Source organism: Phaethon aethereus, assembly GCF_964289735.1.
Source record: "Phaethon aethereus genome assembly, chromosome: 3".
Taxonomy (NCBI): domain Eukaryota; kingdom Metazoa; phylum Chordata; class Aves; order Phaethontiformes; family Phaethontidae; genus Phaethon; species Phaethon aethereus.
In genome coordinates, this window is record NC_138576.1 from 34,171,028 (window position 1) to 34,189,248 (window position 18,221).

Below are 18,221 nucleotides of genomic sequence, written 5' to 3' on the forward strand. Positions count from 1 at the left end.
GTAAGACTTGCATTCAGCAATTCCAGGGAAGGCAGGCTTTTACTCTCGATAGTAGAGGAGGGTCAGGTTTGGGAGTGCTTGGACAAACTGGATGTACACAAGTCTATGAGCTCTAATGGAATGCACCCATGAGTGCAGGCAGAGCTGGCAAATGTAATTTTGGGCCGCTCTTAGTAACTGTAAGGTCCTGGTGACTAGGGGAGGGTCGTGAGGACAGAAAGAAAGCAAATGTCATTTCTACCTCTGAAGAGGGCAAGAAGGAACATCTAGGGAACAACAGGCTAGTTGGCTTTCCTTCAGTCCCTGGGAAGGTGACAGAGCAAATAATCCTGAAAACATGCGAAATAAAAAATGATGGGGAATACTTGGTGTGGATTAATGAAGGTGGTATTGTGCCTCACCAACCACCAGCCTTCTGTAATGACCAAGTCAGATGACTGATGGATGAGGAGAACAATGGATATTTTCTACCTTGACTTCAGTGAGGCTTTTGAAACTGTGACACATAACTTCCTCATTGATAACCTGATGAAGTGCAGACTGGATAAAGAGATGGTGAGGTGGATTGAAAATGTCTGAAATGCCAGGCTCAGAGTTGTGACCAGTAGCTTAATGTTGAGCTGGAGGCCAGTCACTACTGGTGTACCTCTGGGCTTCGTACTGAGGCCAACACTGGAGTCACTTGTGTGAGAAATCTCTCTGTATCTTAAAACTGATGGTTGGAGCTCTGTATTATGATTACAAATTATGTCCCCTGGAATACTGGGGCAAAACAAACTACTACAGATTTCTATTCTCCTTCCATTCTGGGTTCTTATCTGATTAATGTCTGCTGAGAGCTTGAGCAATATTACTTTCTTTGCATTTTTCCTTTTAATTGCTTCACAAAAGACCATTCACAGAAAACTTTAATTTTCTTTGTGAAAACTTGGCAATCTTAAATTTGAATGGATACCTATTTTATATTCATCTTTGTTAGCAGCAGACTCTGATTACAACATGGTATAATGCTAACTCTTATTTATCCTCTAGTCTCCTGTCTTGATCATTTGTTGCTTTCCAGTAGGTGATAAATGTATATATCTGAATACATACTGTTGTGGAGTTCCTGCTTAGTGTTATGATACTTGACCCAGTCTGGAGAACCTGAGTTCCTGCTTTGTTTCCAGCTTACCCAAAATACCAAAGAGTAGATCTGTGTTCCTCTGCCCAGAGGAGCTGGATGCTTTTGTGTTCTGGGGTCACCATCTGAAGAGGAGGAAGAACTTTGAGGTTCAGAGAACATCCTAGTGCTGCAAGTCTATGGTAGATGTGGATATGGAGAGCACTAATCCTGTAGCTTTATGGAGAGGGTGACAAATTTTATGGGGAAGTGGAAACTGCACAGGTCAATGGCCTGCTTATCTCAGTAAACCTAGACTGGAAGTTGCGCGTGCACGCCCCCCCCCCCCCCCCCCCCCCCCCCCACCTTGGAAAGGTATTTACTTCAGTAGACCACAGAGGAAAAAAGGTGGAGATTGTAGCTTAGTCCCAGTTGGAGTGGAGCTGTGGACAGCAATGTGTGATACTTCAAGGCAGTGTTGCCAAGCAACTAACTTTGCAGCTGTGATTTGGTAAAAGAGCAGTTCTGTTTCTTAAAGCTATGCCTGACTCTGATTTTGTGTAAGAAAACAAATGGATTGACAAGGAGTAGGGAACTGACCCTCTTGCGTGGGTGAGAAGAGGAATGTGATATTCCATGTTTGGCTATCGATTGCCATGCTCGTCTTGTGTACTACCTCCTTTTTAAGGAGGAGGGAACAAGAATCTGTAATGCAATTTTACTGAAATGCTTGAATGAAATTGGATAAAGCTTCATACTACGTAACTTCATTAGGAGAATTAAAGGTGGTAGTAATCCTGTAGGAATTTCTGCAAAAGAAGATGGAAGTGATTCATTGTGTATAACTTACTGTTCTTGAATGCAGCTGAACTTGTAGGTGGTTTCAGAACATGGCAGTGAATTGCAACTGGGACTCGGTGATCATTTTAAATAAGCTCCTTGTAATGTGTGCTCAAGTCATTTGGGTTTAAATTTGTCATTCACAACAATTTCTACAAATGACCAGTCTATCAATAAGTAAAGATGCTTTTAAGTATAGGGACTGATTTTTCCCATTAGGGTATGTACCTATGGGATATTTGTTCAGTTGCCTATTATCTGTAGATGATGGCAAAAACATCCCTCTCTTCAAACATAGAAAATGCCATACTTAATGTTGGCCCTTTACATCTTCAGCAGAAATATGCTTGTGCATTTGAACTCCTCTCCTAAGCAGTGGTTAAACCAAAGGGACATGCCAATAACAGATAGCGTGTAGGCCTCTTGGTCTTTGTTCTCACTGCCAAGTGATACCTAGGTGGGTTATTCTCAACTTTAAATATACTGAACTGCTGTAGGGGTTTGGCTGGGAGGGAGTTAATTTTCCCCATAGCAGCCCTCAGTGCTGTGCTTTGTATTTGTATCTAGAAAGGTGTTGATAACACACCAGTGTTTTGGCTGTTGCTGAGCAGGGCTTACAGCATCAAGGCTGTCTCCCATCAAAGGCCATTAGGCTGGGGGTGGGGAGGAGCTTGGGAGGTGACACAGCCAGGACATCTGACATAAACTGGCCAAAGGGCTGTTCCACACCATATGATGTGCTCAGCAATAGAAGTGAAGAGAAAGGGGAGTGGGGAGGACATTTGTTGTTAAGGTGTTTGCCTTCTTGCTGCAACCGCTGTGGGTATGGAGGCCCTGCTTCCCAGGAAGTGGCTAGACATTGCCAGCTGGTATGAAGTAGAGAATAAATCTTTGTTTTCTTTTGCTTCTGTGCTTTTCTTTATTAAACTGCCTTTATCTTGACCCATGACTTCTTTTTCATCTTATTTTCTCCCCCTTGGTGGGCATGTGGGGGCCAGCCAAGGTTAACCCACCACAACTGCTGAGGGTTTCTTGTGTGTTCTAAGTAAGAAGTAACTATCATTCCCCTTAATAAAGATTGTGAAGCTTTGGTTCACTTTTCTGGGTATTCTGCAGCCCATAGCAACCAGCCTCTGAAAGAAGTGATGCTAAATGTCCCTCCACACTCTTGTCTTGTTCACTGCAATTTCCATGGTGTTTGGGTGTTCACTGAGTTCCTGTTTAAAAAGGCTACTCCAAAAATATACAGCAGAAAGATTCTGTCAAGTGTTTGGTCTTAAATGAGACTTCAAAAATACAACAGAACATCACATGTTAGAGAATCCTGCAAAGTTTTGGGAGAACATTTTGGAAACTGATGCTTCTCAAGCAACCTTAGTTCCACCCTGGCCACTTACTCACAATTCTGTATTCCAAACTAAATGCAGATGGTTACTTTGGTATTGTATTCAATTTCTCTTAGCTTCTGAGGCAGATGGTATTTTGAGGAAAAATATTTTACAGTCGCAACTTCTTTTCTTATGGCTACAGAAGGTAGCAGTAACTTTAGAAAAACAACTTCTTTAAAAAAAAAAGCAGGGTTTTTTTTTTGTGTAACACAAATCTAGTTAAAACAACTGTGAAGAATGCTACTTAAAAGTTAATTTGTTTCCTCCTTTCCCAATCACGTGGAGCCCATGTCTGATTGTTGATGATTGTCTGTCATGCTGGAATGCTTAACTCTGTTAATTTGAATTTGATTTAATTTAGTGTCATCTCAGAGGAGACCACCATAGTTTTAGGCAGCACAAAGATGCCTTTAGAAAAATGCAAAGCTCGTTTTAGCTTTGTGTGGCATGATGCATTCTGATTGGGTATGCAGTAGTTACTTTTGTTTTTTAACCATGAAGTGGCCAAATACTGGACTAAGTTATGCTCAGAGAGGTAGTGGAACGTACCTTAGAGGTGTTCAAGACAACTGAACAAAGCCCTGCACAGCTCGGTCTAATTAGATCTGATGGGGCATCAAGTTAGCCTAAATGACCTTGGGAAGTCCATTCACACCTAAATTATTTGATAGTTTTTATTCACTGACTGAGGAAATACAGTAGCTGTAGCTTTTAAAGGGCGAGTGTTAAACAGAGCACACATACCTTGTGTTCTGTGGATTGGCCCAAACCCAGCTACGAGGACAGGTATTGAAGCCCTCCAAGGTCTGAGCTCTTTGCTGAGACTTTGGGAGAGTACAGTACTGGGGTGCAGCTAGGCTGGCATGCAAGTCTTGGGGCTGTGTAGGAAGGATTTGTGTCCATGCCACTGGAGTTTAAAGTGGAGGAAAGGCTTGATTCTGTCTGTCCTCTTCAGCCTGTTCTTTCCCAGAGTCTTTCACTAGTACCCTGGGATCCACAGCAAGTGCTGCTCTGAAGGTTAATAATATTGTTACAGCAAAACTCAGGGATCCATCCATCCAAGAATGCAGTTGCTTTTACATGTAGGCCATTCCTGTGCTCTAGAACTGCAATATATTAACGTTTGGGGGTGGGCAGGTAGGCTCTCTGTAGGTGAGAAGGGTGAATAGTGCAACATAAAAATTACTTAGTCTGGTCTATTTAAGCCACAGAGGAAGTGAGGGGAAGACAGTGTTTAGGGGAGGAAAGTAGGTGAATAGGGCTCTGGTGAACACAGGGGTTGTGGGTTAATCCTGGTAAGCAGCTGCTTGCTTGTCCTCCTTGCCAGTGGGATGGGGGAGAGAATCAGAAGGCAAGAGTGAGAAAACTCATGGGTTTAGGTAAAGACAGGTTAATAGGGAAAGCAAAAGACATGCACGCAAGCAAAGCAAGAGATTTATTCACCACACCATTGGCAGGCAGGTGTTCAGCCATCTCCAGGAAAGCAGGGCTCCATCACACATAACGGTTACTTGGGCATTTGTCTTCCCCAGCTCTGAATCACAGAATCACTAGGTTGGAAAGGACTTTCAAGATCATCAAATCCAACCATTAATCTAGCGCCACCGTGTTCCCTAAACCATGTCTTGAAGCGCCACATCCACATGTTTTTTGAACACTTCCAGGGATGGCGACTCCACCACCTCCCTGGGCAGCCTGTTCCAATGCCTGACCACCCTCTCAGTGAAGAAATTATTCCTAATATCCAATCTAAACCGCCCCTGGCACAACTTGAGGCCATTTCCTCTTGTCCTATCGCTGGTTACTTGGGAGAAGAGACCAGCGCCCTCGTTGCCACAACCCCCTTTCAGGTAGTTGTAGAGAGCGATAAGGTCTCCCCTCAGCCTCCTGTTCTCCAGACTAAACAACCTCAGTTCCCTTAGCCGCTCCTCATAAGACTTGTGCTCCAGACCCCTCACCAGCTTCGCTGCCCTTCTCTGGACACGCTCCAGCACTTCAGCATCCTTCTTGTAGTGAGGGGCCCAAAACTGAACACAGTATTCAAGCTGCGACCTCACCAGTGCCAAGTACAGGGGCACGATCACTTCCCTCCTCCTGCTGGCCACACTATTTCTGATACAGGCCAGGACGCTGTTGGCCTTCTTGGCCACCTGGGCACACTGCCGGCTCATGTTCAGCTGGCTGTCAACCAGAACCCCCAGGTCTCTTTCCGCCAGGCAGCTCTCCAGCCACTCCTCCCCAAGCCTGTAGCATTGCATGGGGTTGTTGTGACCCAAGTGCAGGACCCTGCACTTGACCTTATTAAACCTCATACAGCTGACCTCTGCCCATCGATCCAGCCTGTCCAGATCCCTCTGCAGAGCCCTCCTACCCTCCAGTAGATCAACACTCCCACCCAACTTGGTGTCATCTGCAAACTTACTGAGGGAGCACTCGATTCCCTCATCCAGATCATCAATGAAGATATTGAACAAGACCGGCCCCAGAACCGAGCCCTGGGGAACACCGCTTGTGACCGGCCGCCAGCCGGATTTAATGCTGTTCACCACAACTCTCTGGGCTCGGCCATCCAGCCAGTTCATCACCCAGCGAAGAGTAAACCTGTCTAAGCCACGAGCCGCCAGTTTCTCCAGGAGAATGCTGTGAGAGACGCTGTCAAAGGTTTTACTGAAGTCCAGGTAGACAATGTCCACAGCCTTTCCCTCATCCACTAGGCGGGTCACCTGGTCATGGAAGGAGATCAGGTTGGTCAAGCAGGACCTGCCTTTCATGAACCCATACTGGCTGAGCCTGATCCCTTGGTTGTCCTGCAGATGCCCTGTGAGCACTCTCAAGACCAACCGCTCCATGATCTTCCCTGGTACAGAGGTCAGGCTGACAGGTCTGTAGTTCCCAGGATCCTCCTTCCGGCCTTTCTTGTAGATGGGCATCACATTGGCAAGCCTCCATTCTTCTGGGACCTCCCCTGTTAACCAGGACTGCTGATAAATGATGGAGAGTGGCTTGGCAAGCTCCTCTGCCAGCTCCCTCAGTACTCTCAGGTGGATCCCATCAGGTCCCATAGACTTGTGGGTGTCCAGGTGGCATAGCAGGTCCTTAACTGCTTCCTCCTGGATTATGGGTGGATTATTGTGCTCTCCATCCCCAACTTCCAGCTCAGGGGGCTGAATATCCTGCGGATACCTGGACTGGCTATTAAAGACTGAGGCAAAGAAGGCATTAAGCACCTCAGCCTTGTCCTCATCCTTGGAGACAATGTTCCCCGCCATATCCAGCAGGGGATGGAGATTCTCCTTGCCTCTCTTTTTGTTGTTAACAAAAAAAGTTTTACAAATATATTATCTTTTACAACTGTGGCTAGACTGAGCTCTAGCTGGGCTTTTGCCTTTCTAATTTTGTCTCTGCTTGATCTGACGAGATCCTTGTACTCTTCATGAGTTGCCTGCCTCTTCTTTCAGAGAAGATAAACTCTCCTCTTTTCCCTGAGTCCCAGCAAAATCTCCCTGTTCAGCCAGGCCAGTCGCCTTCCCCGCCAGCTCTTCTTATGGCACATGGGGACTGCCTGCTCCTGCGCCTTTAAGATTTCCGTCTTAAAGGCTGTCGAGCCTTCCTGGACCCCTTTGTCCTTCAGGACTGTCTCCCAAGGGACTCTCTCAACCAGTGACCTGAACAGGCCAAAGTCTGCCCTCCGGAAGTACATGGTAGCAGTTTTGCTGACCCCTCTCCTTACTTCACTCACAACCGAGAATTCTATCATGTTGTGGTCGCTAAGCCAGACGGCCTCCGACCACCACATCTCTCACCAGTCCTTCTCTGTTTGTAAACAGCAGGTCCACCAAGGCATCTCCCCTGGTGGGCTCACTCACCAGCTGTGTCAGGAAGTTATCCTCCACATACGCCAGGAACCTCCCAGAATGTTCATTCCCTTCTTTCTTCATCCAATTTCTATTGCTGAGCACAACATCATGTGGTATGGGTTGTCCCTTTGGTCAGTTGGGGTCAGCTGTCCCAGCTGTGTCCCCTCCCAGCCTACTTGTTGGCAGGGCAGTCTGAGAAGCAATCACTGCTCAGCAGTAGCTAAAATCATTGGTGAGCTGTCAGCATGGTTTTTGTCACAGATCCAAAACACAGTGTGTTATGGGCTGCTATGAAGAAAATAAACTCCATCCCAGCACAAACTAGTGTAGCAGAGAAGATTGGTACAAGAAACTATCTGGCCAGTCTTTACAGGTGGTTTCAGTAAGGCCTGAAATTTCTACAGGCCTGAAATTTGTCATTCTGCTTCTTGTCTACAGACTTGGATCTCCAGTTTCTTTCTGCATCTTTTTCAAACATAAGCGCATGTAGAAGAGGTTGTGGAGGTGCATTTACCTGCTTTGTAATACAGACTGTACAAGGGAGAGCATCTCCAGAGTCAGAGAGCTGCACAGAGGTTGCATAGTTTGGGGTGTATTTACTTAAGCAATCTTTTCTTCAGTTGTATTTTGAGTAAAAATGGTAAAGGGAAGCTGATAAATGCAATTACTAGATACATAGTCTGGTACATAAAGGTAACCTTTTGTTCTTATTGATGGCAAACAGGCTATATTATAAACCCATCTTGCAAACAAAGCTTATTTCTGAGCTTTTTGTTATTGTTAAAGGAAGAACTTCAATTGCTGGCTAAAGATTTTTTTGCAGCAGATGCTTGTATAACCTTTATCCTGTGCCTGGCTACACAGGGGGCCTCTTGCTACAACGCAAGAGAGTAGCACAGATTTACACTTTTTTCTGATCAGTGATGCTTTTACTTAATGCTTAGCTATCAATTTATGGAAACATTTTATAAGATCTCACTGTTCCCCAAATTGTCTTTTATTTCTGCATATAAAAGCAATATAAATTATGCACTTAAAACAGTAAGACTCTTTAACAGTTCCTTGCTGACAAGGGAAAAAATTGCAGTCAAGACCAGCTCCAGAAGCTTCCCACTAATACTGTAATGTGCTATGTAATCTTGTCTTTTTTAGAAAGTACCAAATGCTGCTAACAGAAAATGACAGCTTGCACACCTTATTCTTGTGGCTTGAACTCTGACACAAGCAGTCTTTCTCTTTACGAATGAACAGGCAGGATAAAATTAGAGCACTACTCCTTAGCCAGATTTAAATTTGATTTCTGAAGTGGTTAGCTTATTGAATGTGCCAGGGTTGGCACCTCTGACAGTTCTGATTCTCAGGGCAGTGACTTTACTTTCCAAAGGGTGTGCTGTAGCGGGCTGCTATCCCACAAGGCTGGTAGGAGCACTGTGGCAATGTTCTATATATACTCTGCATATGCTCTCCATACATGTATACATGCGCTCTGGGTAACCAAGCATGAGTGTGGCCAGCGCTTGGACAGTTCTGTAGCTGGTTATAATCCTGCTTGCCTGGGCAGTGTTAGAATGGTTGGGGAAATCTGTGGCACGAAATACTTCCAAGTCAGGAATACAAAATTGGAAAATTGTTTTAAAGGAAGTTTCAGTACAAAACACAAAGTTAAACTGTTACTTACATTAAAGTAAGTGTTCTGAGGAGGAAGGTGCTCTATTTAAATCGTGTCATCTTAGAAATAAGATGACTAGGAGGCCTTGGTAACGCTCTGGGGGACAAATCCCCAAAAGCCCTTCTTGATTTCCTTTTTCTCTTAATATTACTTTATGCGAAGAGTGATCAAATATGTATATAGATATAAATTCACAGTGAACTCTAAATATTGTATTTTATTTTTTTTAACAACTTAGCATTTCCATTGTATCATCATCACCTAATGTTTGGTAAAATGATTTTTTTATTTTGGGAAAAACAAACTTACCTTCTTACAATCTTATTCAGTCAAAGCTTAGGTTTTTTTTTTAGTAACTGGCTGTTTGTTAATAAGGCCAAAAAACTTCAATTCTTTCACTTTGTCACTTTACAATATTGATTGTGTCAAATGGCTATTAGACAAGAAAGTCTGTTCATCTCAAGAATAAACTGACGTTACCTGTGTATCTCCAAGAACTGTAACTAACCATTCCTCTGACTTACAAACTGCATTTTTTTTCAGGTTCCTAACTTAGTTTCCTGCATAAGGCTATTGATGTTTGAAATGTTGTATGACTTGAATATATTCCATAATTAAAGTCGTTATCAAGCCAGCCACTTAATTTTGTGTCTTAAACACAGAACTGAAAGAACATTCATGTCACAATATTTCCTTTCTAGTTAAGGCGTTATACAGCTCTTGAAATAGGGATGATGTCTTAATTTCTTTGAAACATTTTTAACAATTATTGATGCTATTCAAGCAAATGGATCAGTGAGCTGAAGGAATAATTGAAACTGGTTGATACTTATTTTTTTCTGGTTTCTAGAGGTGTGAGAGGTTGTGCAGGGCAAGAGTTTCAGAATATTTCTACACAGCCTCTTTGGAGTTATGAATAGGACTGAGCTTAATGGATTTGTTGGTGACTTTAATGAAAAATGGTTATCCCGATAGAAAAGACAAACTTGGAGGAATTCTGTTGCTGAAACTCTACCACTTACCAGACACTGTCTAAAAGTAGCCAAGTGATGCTTCTAAGGCTTGTCTTCCCACTATTCTTGCAACACATACTGAACCACAAAAATAGCTGTTATCAAGCTGAGCTCTGGAACTGTGTGTTTAGTTGCTTGAATTGTCTGCCTTCAGCGTAACTTTATGTGGTTGAGTTTGATTTTATCTAAAACTACTGAATCAGCCCCTCTTGTTTGAACTTCCCCCAGGATTTTTTTAATGTGGCAAATTTTAAGTTCTCAATTTTTGGCCTTGACTGTCAAAACACAGGTTTATTAAGCCAGCTATAAGACTTCTGAAGACTAGAGTTACGTTTAAGCTATGGCCTTTTGTTGCCTTTGTTTATATAAAACTGTTTTGCTGCATACTTAGACTTTGACATCTGAAGAACACATGAAGACTGCACTTGCATGATTTTCCTAGTCTTTGGGTATGGAGGTAAAGCAAGGAAGCCTCCTCTACTGTAGAGGAAAAGAAATCGAGCTTAATGTGGGGGAATACATGTGACACAAGAATGTGCTTCAGGCTACTTGTTCTGCTTAATCAGAAACTAATTCAGTGGATCAAGTGATGGGTAAATAGTCCCATATCAGTAGTCTCAAAAAGACTAAAGATTCAGTGACCTTGAAGAACATTTTATTTGAGAATAAATATTCTTGTACTGTGTTTCTTGCACAGTTTCCTTTGCTTCAAGATCTTTATGCAATACCTGAAAGATACCGTATTCTTTCTAAGAAGATTTATCCTTTAATTCACGAAGTCTGATTCTGTGGACACGATTAACATTGCAATTAAGCTTTTTGTGTTGTGGGGTGTGTGTTTTCTTGTTGGATTTTTTTCCTCTCCCCACCTACCTGCTAAGAGTTTGTGAATGAAAGATGATTGGGAACGATGGATGTGATTCTACCTTTTGAGGGGAGAACTAATGAAGTTAATAAGAGGTGGTCTTTGAAGCAGCAGGATTAGACTGAAAACTGATTATAGTAATTGTATTGTGTTTGAGCATTTTAGTATTACAACTGCTGCTTACTTGTTTTCCTTCTTTTCTCTGCATCTGATACATAAGTGTTTGTCTTCTGTTCATGAACTTTATCTGTATCATAACTTGGAGGTGTTACGGATGTAACACTCATTTATAACCTGGTTGAAATCTCAAGTAGCAGAACACTTGTGCAGTATGAACTGCGTGGGGAAGTAATGAAGAGAGAATGAGCACTGCATGGGCATGCTTGTACTGATGTAATCACTGAGGCTTTTTGGTAAGTCTTTGGCCAAAAAGTGATAGTTTTTAGGAACTGGCTAGCAATGATTCAGGATGAGTCGGAAGAGATGGGTAGATTTTCTTGCGGTTAATTTTCTATTCCACAAGATGGAGCTAGTTATTTGACAAATAAAGTCTGTCAACCACCAGCAGAATTTGGAGAAACAGAAGAGAATTTAAGTAACTTCACTGTGCTTTATGGTCAAAGGACAGGCAGGGGGCAGCTGAGTGAAAGGAAGAATTGTAGTCTGTCACAAGTCTTTGAAGATGTTGGCCCAAGATAAGTTTGCTACAGACTATATTGAGATGCAAAGCAGTTAGTGCTCTGTTATATGTAATGCTTGGCTTCCTTCCTTGTAGAATTGCTCATTGGTAACTGCAAGAATATAGAGTGAAACCTAGCTTTGTTTTTATGTGCCTTTGTAATACAAACCTTATTTAAACTTAGTCTTGACAGACTTTCTTCACTTAAAACTTTGTCTCAAACTTATGGTCTCCTGGCTAACTGATTTTATGCGCATAGTGTTCAGGGTTTAGAGTAGTTTGAGATGTAAAACAGCCCCCTTCCCTTTGACAGTAAATATAAAATTGAAAGGCTGTGTGTGTGCTCTTTCTACCTCAATTCTTACGTCTCTCTGCTCTTGTAAGTTGAGATGTTTCGTAAGAGTGGGCAGAACCTGTGTTGCAGCAAAAGTGTTTCAGTATTAACCTGCAGTTACAGTAAGCTGAACAGATGGTAGTGGACTGATGGAGAGAAGGAAACTCTGAATTATTGTGGTAAGGGAAGCAACCATCATCATTCTCCTACATTGTAGTCATATCTGCAATAATCTTATACTTGCTCCTTTGTGGGCATCTCCCAGTTCTGTCATATCCCAATACTTTTGTCTCCTTTTGCCTCTTTACTTTGTTCTGGGCTCCACTGCCATTTTCTAAACTTGTTTGTATGACAGGTGCTCCTACTCCTACCCAGTCTTGTCTGGTAGTATATAACCTTTCTCACTAATTCTTACTGCAGGTGGAAGCTGAGTAGAGGATGGAGTGTTGACAGTTAAAGGATTTTTATACAAATTAATCAAACGGAAAGCTAAAGCAGTGTTTCGCACTGTATTGACTGCTTGGATTCATATAGAGTTAGTATATGAGGTTTCCATGGTTTTTGTAATGCAGATAAAAGTACTTTTGCCTCAGCATTTTAAATGAGCAGTATCATGTAAGCCTTGTTTTGTACTTGGTACAGTACTATGCATCTGCTGATACAAAGTAAAACTCAAGCAGTTTGGAATAAAACTTAAACCTTGGACTTCTGAAAACTAATGTGCTTTGTCTTGTGTTTCCTTTGGAAATGCATGATACCGGCTTCAGCATGACCATTCATGTCATTATTCTTGCCTGAAGATCTGTATCAGCTGTACCCACAAAAAGTTGGTTGTATCAGCTATAATTACATTAGGGTGTATCAGCAATGCTGTGAATGTTTGTTGCAGCTTCTTCAATCAGCTTTCTAATATAATGGGGTAGAACATACGATCCTAACTGAATGAGTTAGGGGGATGGGGAAGAAAGGGGTATATGGAAGCATATGCATACACATTAAGTGTGTACAAGTTACTAGTCCAGTTTAAATAATGTGGAGGAGAAAGATCTCATCAAAAATGATATTCTCAAGAGGGAAAAGTGGGAACATTTTTGAAATATGTTAGGAGAAAAGCTTTTTCCTCACCAGAGAATATGTAAAAATGATGCCTTTTTCCCAACATTCACATTTCAAAGGGCATTTTAAAATAAAAGAATGTCGTGTGAAGATAACTTTTTCAGCTTGAAATTGGCTTAAAATCAACTTATGTAAAGACCTGTGTTTATATACATTGCTTTCAAGCTCTTTATTGCTTAAGTTTTAAACAGCTGAAATCAGTTTTTAAAATGTTCTTAGTTTTTCAGTGGTGGTAGATATTTCTGCAAGTAGGGAGATTGTTTTTTATGTGCAATAACTATACTGCCATGGAAGTCTATTGTAACTGGAAAAAACTCTCTTCAGGTGGCTTGTTAAATTCACAAGTTATCTAGCAATTCTAAAAACTTAAAGATGTGCCAGGAAATGTGGGTGACTGCGTATTTCTTTCATTCTTAGAGTCTCGATGGTCTCTAATAAAGGACTTCTTAAATGTTCTATAAAATCATAAAATGGTTTGGGTTGGAAGGGACATTAAAGATCATCTGGTTCCAACTTCCCTGCCATGGACAACTTCCACTAGACCAAGTTGCTCAAAGCCCCATCCAGCCTGGCCTTGAACACTTCCAGGGATGAGGCATCCACAGCTTCTTTGGGCAAACCTGTTCCAGTGTCTCACCACCCTCATTGTGAAGAATTTCTTCCTTATATTTAATCTAAATTTACCCTCTTTCAGCTTAAAGCCATTACCCTTTGTCCTATTACTACATGCCCTTTTAAAAAGACCCTCTCCAGCTTTCTTGTAGGCCCCCTTCAGGTATTGGAAGGTTGCTGTAAGGTCTCCCTGGAATCTTCTCTTCTCCAGGCTGAACAACCCCAACTCTCTCAGGCTACACTGAGCTTCTCATCAGCCAACATCCACAAGTCTTTCTCCTCAAGGCTGTTCTCAATCCGTTTTCTGTCTAGCCTGTATGTGTGCTTAGGATTTTCCCAACGCATGTACAGGACCTTGCACTTGGCTCTATTGAACTTCATGAGGTTTGCATGGGCCCACCTCCCAAGCCTGTCAAGATCTCTCTGGATGGCATCCCTACCCACTAGCATTGTTGACTGTACCACACAGCTTGCCGCTATGGGCAAACTTGCTGAAGGTGCACTCAGTAATAGAATCGCGGAATTCTATGGGTTGGAAGGGAGCTTTTAAAGGTCATCTAGTCCCCCCCCCTCCCCCCACAATGAGCAGGGACATCTTCAACTAGACCAGGTTGCTCAGAGCCCCCTCCAACCTGACCTGGAATGTTTCCAGGGATGGGGCAACTACCACCTCTCTGGGCAACCTGTGCCAGTGTTTCACCACCCTCCTTGGGACAAATTTCTTCCTTCTGTGTAGCCTACATCTGTCCTCTTTTAGTTTCAAACCGTTACCCTGCTGTCCCTGACTGTGTCCCCTCCTGGCCTCTTGCCCACCCCCCTGCCTACTGGGTGGGAGTGGGAAAGAAAGGCTTGACGCTGTGCAAGCACTGTCCAGCCATGGCCAAAGCATTAGTTTTACCAGCACTGTTTTAGTCACACATCCAAAGCACAGCTCCATACTGGCTGCTATAAAGCAAGTTAACTCCATCCCAGCCAGTGCCGGTACAGCAAGGAACGTTGCTTGGTATTCTCCATTTAACATGTAATAGCCAAGACTCTAAATTAATATGTGTGAAGCCATATGACAGCTCAAATCCATCTTTCCATTTAGCTCTTACAAGAAGTTTTCACTTGTTCTGTGTTTAAATTTCAAATCAAAACTTAATCACTGCTTTTTATGAAGGTAACTGAATTACAGTTGCCGGTAAGACTAAATATGCCCAATAAGCCTTGGGGGTTTTTATTCAGCATTAATTATTCTGAGAGTTACTTATATTGTTAATGTCAGACCATCCTCAGGAATGTTGTCAGGTGCTCACAAGACCTGATGCATTCAAAATCTTGTCTTGCTAATTTCTCTGGAAAATAGCACACAACTTCACAGCTGACCTTACCTAACTACCTATTAAGAACTGAAAAGGAAATTTAAGTTTAATCAGTAGACACAGTATAGATTGAAAAAGAAAAAAAAAATTAGGTTCTTATCTTGGAAGCAGCAGTCTGTGTTAGGATTGCTGAAGTTTTTTCCTTGGGTCACCCAGGCAGTGTTTCAGGGGCTTCATAGTATAGTGGTTTATAGTCTAGTATAAACATTGGTTATTTTCAGGATGGCACAAGTTCTATGATGCCTTTCCTTAAATTAACTTTAGCAAAAGTTGAAAGAGGCTGAAAATATTTTTAAGCAGTTAAGTTATCCGTATCTTAAATGACTGAAGAAGTTACTTAAAGTGTATTTTTATATTGGAGTGGTGCATTGATAGTGGTGCATCAAGCTGCTGAAGTGCAGCTCAACTCCTTTAGTAAAAAGCTTGCATTCAGATGGCTTTCAAAAGAATAAAATTGCAGTTGTGTTAACTTATATCAAACAGTGTTTCTTGTTAATATTGTCTGGAGTTGCACTATGTAATGCAGTTCTTGATAGGTAAGATAGCATTACTGCTGATATGTGAAGGCGTTTTAAATAGGATAAAATAGCAGTCATCAAGATTCTTAACATCCAGTCATCATTTCTGAAGCCAAATGTCTGTTTTCTTAATTGGCTAGCAAAATACAGAGCAGATAAATTAGATTACTTTTGTAAATTTTGCTGAAGAAAAATAAATGTATCTTTAAGGACCCAGTGAGAAGAAGCCTGTGAATATTTCTATTAAGTGCAAAGTATCTCCTGTGTAAATAAATAAGGATTCTGACTTCATACAAAATTGAGATAACTGTAAATTGATTATTGAATCTGCCCAAACTACTGTTAAACACTTCTTGCACAGGAAGGTTTGCAGACTAAGCTTTAGTTGACTGTTTGGCTAAGTCAAGCACAGCTGGTTTGATGCCCACACAGAAAACATTATTTTCTAACTTCGTGTATTGCTTGATTGTGGATGGAATTGATTTGTGTTAATTAAAACATTTTTAATTTGAAGTGTTTAATATCGCATATTTTCATTAGCCAGAAAAAAATGTTCACGTGTAATCTCAGAACTTGTTTGGCCTCAGGTTTGCTTGTTATTCCACTGCATAATTTGTTACTTTATTGCTTAAATATATTTGATTTCCCTAAGTTATTTCAGAAATAGGTACAAATTAATGAAATCTGAGCTTCTGTGAAAACACAAAACTGTTCTTTTTCAGGAGAAAACCAGCTACTTCATAAGTTATGTTATCTCTTTGTTAACAAAATTTTAAGTTAAAATATTAAACTACAAAGTTAATGATCTCCCTCTTCGTTTATTAATATAGACTTCAGTCATGTCAAGTCCTCATCCCAGTCTTGTCTCATTAATGTAGAGCTTGCCTGTCTGGGATATTGTAGCTGAGGAAGAACCTGAAGAATAGGGAACTCCTGTGATGCGTAGTTGTACAAACCCTGTTGTGGTAAGTTTATAGTGGCTATATAAACACCCAATAGGATAAAAATCTGGACAACATATAGACACTGTGGATAAACACCTCTTGTCCCTGTGGTAACCTGATCAAAGCTGGCTTCCCTCTTTAGAAGGCACATCCCTGGGTTATAATTTTGGGCAGAAGCTGGACAAGCTGTTGGGCACACAAGATGTTGCTTTACCTTTTTGTTTCTAAACCATTATGGCTACATTAAGGAATTGCATAAGCTGAGGTACTTTAGACACACATTGTAAACAGCTTGACTGTTCATTCTTACCTGACAAGTAGTAGTTTTAACATAGAAGTGCTGTGTGTGAAATGATGTGTTAGTTTCAGTGAGTAACTGTTAGATCTCTTGAGCCCTGAAACCTGATTTTTTGGTGGTAGCACTTACTTCAAAAACTGCCAGTCATCTTAATCATTTTGGTCTTAAAAGTCAAGCAGTGGGCATCAGGTGGTCTGGCTTTTTGAGGTCTTGAACAAGGCAAATTAAAAGCAAGGTGGCTAACCAAAATATAGCCAGTATTTCCACTAGTAAGAGGAAGGCTTCTTGCAACAGAACTGGGGATCTGTGAATGTGTCTTGGGATTTTTGGGTGGAGTCTAACTGAAAGGATTTATCCTGCTTCCTTGTTTTGGCTATTGCTGAGCAGTGCTTGCCTGCTCTCAGGGCTTTTCTTTTTTTTCTGTTCTGCCCCTTGCGAATGAGTAGGCTAGGGATAGGTGGGCAAGAAATTGGGAGGAGACACAGCTGGGACAGCTGCTGACTCTAGTTGACCATTCTTTTGGACTTGATGATCTTAAAGGTCTTTTCCAACCTAAACAATTCTATAATTACATACCATATCACAGATTATCACAGAATCATTCAGGTTGGAAAGGACCTTCAAGATCATCAAATCCAACCGTTATCCCAACACCACCATGTCCCCTAAACCATGTCCTGTACTCACTAATAAATGCTCAAGGAAAGAAGGAGGAAGAAGGGACATTCTTGGTTATGGTATTTTCCAAAGCAAGTGTTGTGTGTGCTGAGGTCCAGCTTTCTTGGAAGTGGCTGGACACCTGCCTGCTGCTGGGAAGTAGTAAAGAAATCCTCCCTTCCTTCCCCGCCTCCCTTCAGTTTTTGCTTCACTTCTAAAACTGTTATCTCAGTCTGTAAGTCTTCTCACCTTCCTTCTGTTTTCTCCCTGTCCTGCAGGAGAGGACAGTGAGTGAGTAGCTCTGTGGGTGTTTGGCTGGGGTCAACCCAAAACAATAAAGCTAAAGATCAGGAGAGGGAGGCATAAAATTCTTTTCTAGGCCCTAGTGAAGTTTTCATACAGTATATTGATACTGAAATGCGAACTGCTGCAGTTGCATGAGTGGTCTAAACGCACTTCTGTTGTAGAAAGGCAGAAAATAACTGCTGGAAATGTTTTCCAACTCTTCAATGCCCTTTCTTGCTTTTGGTGGTTAATTATTTCATCTCTATACTCCTCAGAGCTCAGTATTAGATGGACTTTAAAGCAGTGCCTTTAACAGTGGTGCTGTGCAGAGCTGGAATAAAACAATATAAGTAAAAGTGTTTAATTTGAGACTGTGTAGTAACTTCAAGGCAAACATCCCAAGTGTTACTGTGGGAGTTCAGGCCAGTGTACTTTATATCTGTCTCGACATGCCACAACACAGCAGAGAAACAATGGTAAGGTTCATAAATCATTCCAGTTCTGTGAGAAAATTCATTGGGCTGTGAATGGCAACTCATACTATAGTTTATGAATCAAGGGTACTGAATGTTTTCCGTCATTCTTAGTCATGGATGTTCTCATCAGCTGGTTTTGCAAATCTCTGTGTAATCAAGCCCTAAGAGCTTGCATGCTGCTGTTGTAAAGTTTGTGCTGTATGA

At 41.7% G+C, this 18,221-nt stretch overlaps 1 protein-coding gene across 1 annotated transcript in view; it reads left to right on the top strand.

Moving 5' to 3' along the window:
- SMAP1 (small ArfGAP 1) overlaps positions 1 to 18,221 on the top strand; it is a gene marked incomplete at both ends in the record, with an annotated part of 99,891 nt that overhangs the window by 9,493 nt on the left and 72,177 nt on the right. The window lies entirely within an intron of this gene.